Source organism: Lissotriton vulgaris, chromosome 2_1, assembly GCF_964263255.1.
Source record: "Lissotriton vulgaris chromosome 2_1, aLisVul1.2, whole genome shotgun sequence".
NCBI lineage: Eukaryota > Metazoa > Chordata > Amphibia > Caudata > Salamandridae > Lissotriton > Lissotriton vulgaris.
This window is the reverse complement of record NC_141687.1, coordinates 86,205,475-86,217,658: the sequence shown is the minus strand read 5'-3', so window position 1 is coordinate 86,217,658 and position 12,184 is coordinate 86,205,475. Positions and strand designations below refer to the sequence as shown.

The following is a 12,184-nucleotide window of genomic DNA, read 5'->3' as shown; positions in this document are numbered from 1 at the left end:
GATGTGCCTGTTCTTTGTATGCCATTTAAATGATCGTCTACTTGGACCCGCCAATCTCACCACTTTCGTTTTTTTATGTTTAATTCCAGGCCTTCGAAATCAAAGTACTCCGTTAATTTAGTTATGACTCTTTGGAGGCCTATCGGGGTTTGACTTTAAACCACGATATCATCATCATATTGTAAGAACTGGATGGGTTCGTTGGCCAGTTTTGGTGGGTGTCCGATCACATTCCGCAGGTGACTTTGTAGATCTGCGAGGTATACATTGAATAGGCTTGGAGAGAGCACACAGCCCTGTTTTAGGCCATTTCTTGTTTTTATTTCTGCGGATATACGTCTCCCATCACCAAGCTTTACTTTTGCCCACGTTCCGCTGTATAAAGCTATTATGATGTCGATTAATTTCTGAGGGAGACCCCATGTTTCAAGTTTTTTCCAAAGACGGTCTCTTGGAACTCGGTCGAAGGAGGATTTCAAATCAATATAACACGCCAGTAGATCTGCCTTCTTTTTTCCTGCTCCTTCGATTAGCAGCGCCAGTGCTGAAAGATTAGTAGTGCAACCCGTGCCTTCCCTGAAACCCGTTTGGAATTTGTGTACTATTTTATTTTTATTTATCCATTCCCAAAGATGAATCAGTATGCAAGATGCGAAAAGCTTTGCCTCAACATCAATAAGGGCTATCAACCTATAATTCCCAGGTTCCATTCTGCACCCGTTTTTGTATATTGGGTGGAAGATATTGGCCTGCCAGGACCGGGGTATCTCATTTTCCGTGAACAGTTGATTAAATAATGGTGTGAGATACTTTGCCCAGAAGTCGGAGTCATATTTGAATAATGCATTTGGAAGCCCATTAGGGCCTGCAGCTCCTTCGGCTTTCAGTCTTTTTATCATGGTGGTTGTTTGTTTTACTGTTGTCAGCAAGGTTAGATTTTCTAAGTCTCCACTAAAGGAATCTTCGTACTGATCGTCGTTTCCGTGTCCGGTTACTGCGTATCCCAGATCTAATCCTTTTATTATGTCTTTATTTTTTTCTTTGGGGGGTTGGTACCTGTGTGTGTTATACAGGCTTTCAATATAATGTAGCCATGTGGTTTCCAAAACCATGCTCCACCACCCTGCTACACTCCCTAATTGCTACACTGCCAAACTGCCACTCCCAAACCATGATCCACCACCCTGCTATACTCCCTCATTGCCCACAGCCCCACACTGCCACTCCCAAACCATGCTCCACCCCCCTGCTACACTCTCTAATTGCTACACTCGCACACTGCCACTCCCAACAGTGCTCCACCACCCTGCTACACTCCCTCACTGCTACAGGCCCACACTGCCACTCCCAAACCATGCTCCACCACCCTGCTACACTCCCTAATTGCTACACTCCCACACTGCCACTCCCAAACCATGCTCCACCACCCTGCTACACTCCCTCATTACTACACTACCACCCTGCCACCCCCAAACCATGCTCCACCACCCTGCTCTACTCTCAAACAGCCACTCCCAAACCATGCTCCACCACCCTGCTACACTCCCTAATTGCTACACTCCCAAACTGCCACTCCACAAACCATGCTCCACCACCCTGCTACACTCCCTCATTGCCCACAGCCCCACACTGCCACTCCCAAACCATGCTCCACCACCCTGCTACACTCCCTCATTACTACACTACCACCCTGCCACCCCCAAACCATGCTCCACCACCCTGCCACTCCCAAACCATGCTCTACCACCCTGCTACACTCCCTAATTGCTACACTCCCACACTGCCACTCCACAAACCTTGCTCCACCACCCTGCTACACTCCCACACTGCCACTCCCAAACCATGCTCCACCACCCTGCTACACTCCCTCAATGCCCACAGTCCCACACTGCCACTCCCAAACCATGCTCCACCACCCTGCTACACTCCCTAATGGCTACACTCCCACACTGCCACTCCCAAACCATGCTCCACCACCCTGCTACACTCCCTCATTGCCCACATCCCCACACTGCCACTCCCAGATCATGCTCCACCACCCTGCTACACTCCCTCATTGCAACAGCTCCACACTGCCACTCCCAAACCATGCTACACCACCCTGCTACACCCCCTCATTGCTACACTCCCACACTGCCACTCCCAAACCATGCTCCACCACCCTGCTACACTCCCTAATTGCTACACTCCCACACTGCCACTCCCAAACCATGCTCCACCACCCTGCTACACTCCCTAATTGCTTCACTCCCACACTGCCACTCCCAAACCATGCTCCACCACCCTGCTATACTCCCTAACTGCTACACTCCCACACTGCCACTCCCAAACCATGCTCCACCACCCTGCTACACTCCCTCTTTGCTACACTCCCACACTGCCACTCCCAAACAGTGCTCCACCACCCTGCTATACTCCCTCACTGCTACAGGCCCACACTGCCACTCCCAAACCATGCTCCACCACCCTGCTACACTCCCTCATTGCCCACAGCCCCACACTGCCACTCCCAAACCATGCTACACCACCCTGCTACACTCCCTCATTGCCCACAGCCCCACACTGCCACTCCCAAACCATGCTCCACCCCTGCTACAATCCCTCACTGCTACAGCCCCACACTGCCACTCCCAAACCATGCTCCACCACCCTGCAACACTCCCTAATTGCTACACTCCCACACTGCCACTCCCAAACCATGCTCCACCACCCTGCTACACTCCCTAATTGCTACACTCCCACACTTCCACTACCAAACCTTGCTCCACCACCCTGCTACACTCCCTCATTGCTACACTCCCAGACTGCCACTCCCAAACAGTGCTCCACCACTGTGCTACACTTCTTACTGCTACAGGCCCACACTGCCACTCCCAAACCATGCTCCACCACCCTGCTACACCCCCCATTGCCCACAGCCCCACACTGCCACTCCCAAACCATGCTCCACCACCCTGCTACACTCCCTCATTGCCCACAGCACCACACTGCCACTCCCAAACCATGCTCCACCCCCTGCTACACTCCCTCAATGCTACAGCCCCACACTCCCACTCCCAAACCATGCTCCACTGCCCAACGACAATACTGCAACCCCTAATTGCTACACTCCCACACTGCCACTCCCAAACCATGCTCCACCACCCTGCTACACTCCCTCATTGCTACACTCCCACACTGCCACTCCCAAACAGTGCTCCACCACCCTGTTACACTCCCTAATTGCTACACACCCACACTGCCACTCCCAAACCATGCTCCACCACCCTGCTACACGCCCTCACTGCTACAGGCCCACACTGCCACTCCCAAACCATGCTCCACCACCCTGCTACACTCCCTAATTGCTACACTCCCAAACTGCCACTCCACAAACCATGCTCCACCACCCTGCTACACTCCCTCATTGCCCACAGCCCCACACTGCCACTCCCAAACCATGCTCCACCACCCTGCTACACTCCCTCATTACTACACTACCACCCTGCCACCCCCAAACCATGCTCCACCACCCTGCCACTCCCAAACCATGCTCTACCACCCTGCTACACTCCCTAATTGCTACACTCCCACACTGCCACTCCACAAACCTTGCTCCACCACCCTGCTACACTCCCACACTGCCACTCCCAAACCATGCTCCACCACCCTGCTACACTCCCTCAATGCCCACAGTCCCACACTGCCACTCCCAAACCATGCTCCACCACCCTGCTACACTCCCTAATGGCTACACTCCCACACTGCCACTCCCAAACCATGCTCCACCACCCTGCTACACTCCCTCATTGCCCACATCCCCACACTGCCACTCCCAGATCATGCTCCACCACCCTGCTACACTCCCTCATTGCAACAGCTCCACACTGCCACTCCCAAACCATGCTACACCACCCTGCTACACCCCCTCATTGCTACACTCCCACACTGCCACTCCCAAACCATGCTCCACCACCCTGCTACACTCCCTAATTGCTACACTCCCACACTGCCACTACCAAACCATGCTCCACCACCCTGCTACACTCCCTAATTGCTTCACTCCCACACTGCCACTCCCAAACCATGCTCCACCACCCTGCTATACTCCTTAACTGCTACACTCCCACACTGCCACTCCCAAACCATGCTCCACCACCCTGCTACACTCCCTCTTTGCTACACTCCCACACTGCCACTCCCAAACAGTGCTCCACCACCCTGCTATACTCCCTCACTGCTACAGGCCCACACTGCCACTCCCAAACCATGCTCCACCACCCTGCTACACTCCCTCATTGCCCACAGCCCCACACTGCCACTCCCAAACCATGCTACACCACCCTGCTACACTCCCTCATTGCCCACAGCCCCACACTGCCACTCCCAAACCATGCTCCACCCCTGCTACAATCCCTCACTGCTACAGCCCCACACTGCCACTCCCAAACCATGCTCCACCACCCTGCAACACTCCCTAATTGCTACACTCCCACACTGCCACTCCCAAACCATGCTCCACCACCCTGCTACACTCCCTAATTGCTACACTCCCACACTTCCACTACCAAACCTTGCTCCACCACCCTGCTACACTCCCTCATTGCTACACTCCCACACTGCCACTCCCAAACCATGCTCCACCACCCTGCTACACTCCCTAATTGCTACACTCCCACACTTCCACTACCAAACCTTGCTCCACCACCCTGCTACACTCCCTCATTGCTACACTCCCAGACTGCCACTCCCAAACAGTGCTCCACCACTGTGCTACACTTCTTACTGCTACAGGCCCACACTGCCACTCCCAAACCATGCTCCACCACCCTGCTACACCCCCCATTGCCCACAGCCCCACACTGCCACTCCCAAACCATGCTCCACCACCCTGCTACACTCCCTCATTGCCCACAGCACCACACTGCCACTCCCAAACCATGCTCCACCCCCTGCTACACTCCCTCAATGCTACAGCCCCACACTCCCACTCCCAAACCATGCTCCACTGCCCAACGACAATACTGCAACCCCTAATTGCTACACTCCCACACTGCCACTCCCAAACCATGCTCCACCACCCTGCTACACTCCCTCATTGCTACACTCCCACACTGCCACTCCCAAACAGTGCTCCACCACCCTGTTACACTCCCTAATTGCTACACACCCACACTGCCACTCCCAAACCATGCTCCACCACCCTGCTACACGCCCTCACTGCTACAGGCCCACACTGCCACTCCCAAACCATGCTCCACCACCCTGCTACACTCCCTAATTGCTACACTCCCAAACTGCCACTCCACAAACCATGCTCCACCACCCTGCTACACTCCCTCATTGCCCACAGCCCCACACTGCCACTCCCAAACCATGCTCCACCACCCTGCTACACTCCCTCATTACTACACTACCACCCTGCCACCCCCAAACCATGCTCCACCACCCTGCCACTCCCAAACCATGCTCTACCACCCTGCTACACTCCCTAATTGCTACACTCCCACACTGCCACTCCACAAACCTTGCTCCACCACCCTGCTACACTCCCACACTGCCACTCCCAAACCATGCTCCACCACCCTGCTACACTCCCTCAATGCCCACAGTCCCACACTGCCACTCCCAAACCATGCTCCACCACCCTGCTACACTCCCTAATGGCTACACTCCCACACTGCCACTCCCAAACCATGCTCCACCACCCTGCTACACTCCCTCATTGCCCACATCCCCACACTGCCACTCCCAGATCATGCTCCACCACCCTGCTACACTCCCTCATTGCAACAGCTCCACACTGCCACTCCCAAACCATGCTACACCACCCTGCTACACCCCCTCATTGCTACACTCCCACACTGCCACTCCCAAACCATGCTCCACCACCCTGCTACACTCCCTAATTGCTACACTCCCACACTGCCACTACCAAACCATGCTCCACCACCCTGCTACACTCCCTAATTGCTTCACTCCCACACTGCCACTCCCAAACCATGCTCCACCACCCTGCTATACTCCTTAACTGCTACACTCCCACACTGCCACTCCCAAACCATGCTCCACCACCCTGCTACACTCCCTCTTTGCTACACTCCCACACTGCCACTCCCAAACAGTGCTCCACCACCCTGCTATACTCCCTCACTGCTACAGGCCCACACTGCCACTCCCAAACCATGCTCCACCACCCTGCTACACTCCCTCATTGCCCACAGCCCCACACTGCCACTCCCAAACCATGCTACACCACCCTGCTACACTCCCTCATTGCCCACAGCCCCACACTGCCACTCCCAAACCATGCTCCACCCCTGCTACAATCCCTCACTGCTACAGCCCCACACTGCCACTCCCAAACCATGCTCCACCACCCTGCAACACTCCCTAATTGCTACACTCCCACACTGCCACTCCCAAACCATGCTCCACCACCCTGCTACACTCCCTAATTGCTACACTCCCACACTTCCACTACCAAACCTTGCTCCACCACCCTGCTACACTCCCTCATTGCTACACTCCCAGACTGCCACTCCCAAACAGTGCTCCACCACTGTGCTACACTTCTTACTGCTACAGGCCCACACTGCCACTCCCAAACCATGCTCCACCACCCTGCTACACCCCCCATTGCCCACAGCCCCACACTGCCACTCCCAAACCATGCTCCACCACCCTGCTACACTCCCTCATTGCCCACAGCACCACACTGCCACTCCCAAACCATGCTCCACCCCCTGCTACACTCCCTCAATGCTACAGCCCCACACTCCCACTCCCAAACCATGCTCCACTGCCCAACGACAATACTGCAACCCCTAATTGCTACACTCCCACACTGCCACTCCCAAACCATGCTCCACCACCCTGCTACACTCCCTCATTGCTACACTCCCACACTGCCACTCCCAAACAGTGCTCCACCACCCTGTTACACTCCCTAATTGCTACACACCCACACTGCCACTCCCAAACCATGCTCCACCACCCTGCTACACGCCCTCACTGCTACAGGCCCACACTGCCACTCCCAAACCATGCTCCACCACCCTGCTACACTCCCTCATTGCCCACAGCCCCACACTGCCACTCCCAAACCATGCTCCACCACTCTGCTACACTCCCTCATTGCCCACAGCCCCACACTGCCAATCCCAAACCATGCTCCACCCCCTGCTACACTCCCTCACTGCTACAGCCCCACACTGCCACTCCCAAACCATGCTCCACTACCCAAGGACAATACTGCAACCCCTAATTGCTACACTCCCACACTGCCACTCCCAAACAGTGCTTCACCACTCTTCCACACTCCCTAATTGCTACACTCCCAAACCATGCTCCACCACCCTGCTACACTCCCTCATTGCTACACTCCCACTCCCAAACAGTGCTCCACCACCCTGCTACACTCCCTAATTGCTACACTCCCACACTGCCACTCCCAAACCATGCTCCACCACCCTGCTACACTCCATCATTGCTACACTTCCACACTGCCACTCCCAAACAGTGCTCCACCACCCTGCTACACTCCCTCATTGCCCACAGCCCCACACTGCCACTCCCAAACCATGCTCCACCACCCTGATACACTCCCTCATTGCCCACAGCCCCACACTGCCACTCCCAAACCATGCTCCACCCCCTGCTACACTCCCTCATTGCTACAGCCCCACACTGCCACTCCCAAACCATGCTCCACCACCCTGCTACACTCCCTCATTGCTACAGCCCCACACTGCCACTCCCAAACCATGCTCCACCCCCTGCTACACTCCCTCACTGCTACAGCCCCACACTGCCACTCCCAAACCATGCTCCACAACCCTGCTACACTCCCTCACTGCTACAGCCCCACACTGCCACTCCCAAACCATGCCCCACCACCCTGATACACTCCCTCATTGCCCACAGCCCCACACTGCCACTCCCAAACCATGCTCCACCCCCTGCTACACTCCCTCATTGCTACAGCCCCACACTGCCACTCCCAAACCATGCTCCACCACCCTGCTACACTCCCTCATTGCTACAGCCCCACACTGCCACTCCCAAACCATGCTCCACCCCCTGCTACACTCCCTCACTGCTACAGCCCCACACTGCCACTCCCAAACCATGCTCCACAACCCTGCTACACTCCCTCACTGCTACAGCCCCACACTGCCACTCCCAAACCATGCTCCACCACCCTGATACACTCCCTCATTGCCCACAGCCCCACACTGCCACTCCCAAACCATGCTCCACCCCCTGCTACATTCCCTCATTGCTACAGCCCCACACTGCCACTCCCAAACCATGCTCCACCACCCTGCTACACTCCCTCACTGCTACAGCCCCACACTGCCACTCCCAAACCATGCTCCACAACCCTGCTACACTCCCTCATTGCTACAGCCCCACACTGCCACTCCCAAACCATGCTCCACCCCCTGCTACACTCCCTCATTGCTACAGCCCCACACTGCCACTCCCAAACCATGCTCCACCCCCTGCTACACTCCCTCACTGCTACAGCCCCACACTGCCACTCCCAAAACCATGCTCCACAACCCTGATACACTCCCTCACTGCTACAGCCCCACACTGCCACTCCCAAACCATGCCCCACCACCCTGATACACTCCCTTATTGCCCAGCAGCCCCACGCTGCCACTCCCAAACCATGCTCCACCACCCAACGACAATACTGCACCCCCTGAGTTTTACCACCTCCTCCCCAATTCACTGTGCCTTGCTATTGAAGCAGTATGACCAGCACCGTGTCCACACCATCCACCGCCCCAGCCACTGCACCCCCATCCCAGCAATCACCTACCACGAACACAGCAGCAAACACTCCCACACCAAGCCCCCCACCCCTAGGATATGGACCGAACCTGCTATCCTGAGCAGATTCACAGAGCGTGAAGCGTCTTCTCATCTGCTCTCCGCAGCCTCCCTAGGGCATGCACACACAACTTAATCTACCGGTATTGAGGCACAGCTGCTTGAACTTCAGCAGACCTTCACTGGATTAAGAAGGCAGATAAGGCCCGCACTGTGGCACTTCATGTGGTCTATCCTTCTGATATCAGATGGGCAGCTGCAGAGTCGATTTCACATCCAAAGAGATCCAGCTCAGCCAAAGATGGGATGCTGCCCTGACAGCCATAAAAGGTCACATGTGTCATGATTGGACCATTCAGATCTTGTGCTGATTAAATGTCAAAATACAGGCAGCATCTTGGTCGGTAGGAGATTGATATGAGCCACTCCTCTCCTTCCGTCATGTGTCAAGTGATCTCACGCAAAGGAGGTATATACAGTAGCTTAGAAGAACACAGATCCACAGAACCCGAACTCCTCCAAGGAAGAGGCAGGTAAGTGCCAGGCCCTATGAACCAGGGACAATCATCGTTATGCTCCCTCTGTCTGTGGTCTCTGCTTCCCTCTCTCTCTCTCTCTTTCTCTCTTTCTCTCTCTCTTCCATCTATTTGCACTCTCAGTCTGGCACTGGGTCTTCCTCTCTGCTCGCCTTGCTCTCTAAGTCAGTCTCTCCCTCACACCTGCTGCTCCCACTGTCTCTCTTTCACTCCCTCTCCCTGACCCCCTTTCTGTCCTCTCTCTCTGTCCAAGGTCTGACCTTTTTCTCTTGCATTACCAAGGTGTACCTTCCTTTTGTGCAGCAGGTGCAGTGACACCTGGACCCAGAGGGCAGAGGAGCCCTCTGAACTCTGATTAGTCCTGTATTTTAACTTTAAAAAAGTAGCCAGGAGGCACATTTTCCTTCCTTGCCCTAGAGCCCAGGACACACTGGCTGCACTATTGCTACTCACAAAGGTAAATTCATTTGTAAACGCAGGTGTAGGCCAACTATAGGAATTCACAAAGGGACTCCTGGCAGCTGAACCCCATTTACGGATGCAGAGATGTCAGCCCCTAAATCGACCTCAAGGGATGCGGCGTTCCACGGCAAGGTTAGCCTTACATTTTTATCAACACCCACAAACAAACATGGAGCCAATTCACAAAAGTAAACTCAGCCATAAACGTAAGTTTACAACAGAAATCACCTCAGTTACCCCTTGATTCCCTGGCAGGCAGAGGTCCTTTTTCGGGTGTGTAATTCAAAGGGTGGGCTTTAGGGCATTGTTGAGACTTCCACAGTGTGGTTAGTCTTACAAGTTTGTAAACCCCCACAAACTAGGACATTTGCAGGAACCTTCTTTCGTTTACCCCCTCTCATCTCCTTTCTTTCTATGGCTCCCTCTCTCCTCCTCTCTCCCTGTCTCTTTCTTTTACCCTCTTTCAGCTCTTCTTCATCAATACTTCCCTAACTTTTTTGTTCTGTATCCTAATTCGCTGCAATTTAGAGATGCTTACTAGATGGACTTTTGGGGTTGCAAGTGTTACCAAAGCTCCCTATATTCATAAGAATTGCATTAATTGTACATGTGTTTTAGGTATCTCAGACTGACATGTATTCTGTTTGTTGAATTTAGCAATATAGAGGTTGATAATTTCGACCAGCAATACTATTCATCCATTAATATCAGCCTTAACACTACATTGCTGTGTTAAATTTAGACCTTAATTATGATGTTGGGTGCACATGGTGTGGCTGCAATCTCCCATTTCCTCATGGGAGCTTGTGCAGTGTTTGGAAATAGGCTGCAACACAAGCTCCCACAGAGAAATGGGAGTTCCTTTAAATCCCTGCACCTTCTGGTGGCTGCCACGCGGTGCAGGGATTTCCGGGGGGAACCATAGGTGGCCCCAAGCCGGAGGCTGCTAGAGACCCCAAAGTCACTTTCTAACAGACTTTTCATGTCAGAAGTCCCGACATGAAAAGCCTTTCAGAAACCAACATCATCATCATCATCCCGGCGGCAGAAACGCCATCCGTAGGGGATTATGTGAGGCCTCTGACTGGTCAACAGCTACTTTGAAGCTGTGAGAAATCAGTTGGTCCACTCCGACTCCGTTGTAACTAGGCTGTCGGACTTTAAAGCAAGGGTGTCGGTCCGAAAGCCTTCGACCGATGTTCGGAGGCTTTCTGACCAATAACGATATTTTACAAAATGAAAAAACTAGATGTAAAAATCTTGAACGTCAATGGAGGAGGAGTTACTCACCTGTAATCAAGGAAAAATACAAAATTCAGTTAATAGCGTATAAAAAGCAGTGTAGCAAGGCTAAAGCAGAATTCATCTGCACAAAAATCACAAATGCCTTAGACCACTTCAAAACACTTTTTAAGCTAGTAAAAGAGCTGGCTGGCTCTAATACGTCTCAACTCCCACCTGAACTTAATAAAACTCAATGTGACCTACTAGCTGCCTTCTTCATCAATAAATTCAACCAAATTCATCAAGACATTAATCAAGCTTCTAATAAATATAAGTTAACCACTGAAGCTACCCCAAACTGTGCATCACCTACCTCGGGTAATGCCCCAGGCATTCCGGATTGCTCTACTCCGGTTAAAGCATCTTCTGTCACACTTGATAGTTGGCCCTTGCTGAACCCTGATATGGTTCAAAGGCTGCTAAAAACTATTAAATCTGGCTCACCTAAAGACCCATTGCCATGCTCAGTCTTAAAGCAACTTAACAGCAACGTCTTGGTTACCATCACTGATCTTCACAATGCTTCGTTACTGGAACAATTTGTACCCAGTGAATGGAAGCATGCAATGATTCATCCGCTCCTGAAGAAAGCTGGCGCAGACCCTAATTTGCCAGCTAACTTCCGCCCAATATCCTTGCTGCCCACCTTTGCAAAAATATTGGAGAAACATGTACATCGTTGCCTCACTGATTTCATTACCACTCATGACCTATTACCATCCCACCAGTCGGGATTTCGTGCAGGCTTTTCCACAGAAACTACCTTGCTGGGGGTAACCGAAAATATCCGCCGCATGGTGGACAAGGGCGAAACAGTGGCACTTGTGCTGCTCGACCTCAGCGCGGCATTCGACACTGTGTCGCATGCGGTCCTCGCCCAAACACTCCACTCCCTGGGCATCCCTGGGGCAGCTCTCAACTGGATTAGATCATTATTGGAAAACCGCACGTTCCAGGTCTTCTCACAAACTGCCTGCTCCGATACCATGACATTCAAACACGGAGTTCCACAGGGCTCTATTCTTAGCCCGTTGCTTTTCAAGTGTATATGAGCCCCCTGGCCAAAATAGTGGAGGAAA

At 53.2% G+C, this 12,184-nt stretch overlaps 1 long non-coding RNA gene across 1 annotated transcript in view; it reads left to right on the top strand.

The window, feature by feature from the left end:
- The first annotated feature begins 9,222 nt into the window (after window positions 1–9,222).
- The window catches only part of LOC147729615 (uncharacterized), a 65,243-nt gene continuing 62,281 nt past the window's right edge, over window positions 9,223–12,184 (top strand). Inside the window, exon 1 of the long non-coding RNA XR_015308337.1 lies at window positions 9,223–9,356. This is a non-coding gene — a long non-coding RNA (uncharacterized LOC147729615). The remainder of the gene's footprint in view (window positions 9,357–12,184) is intronic.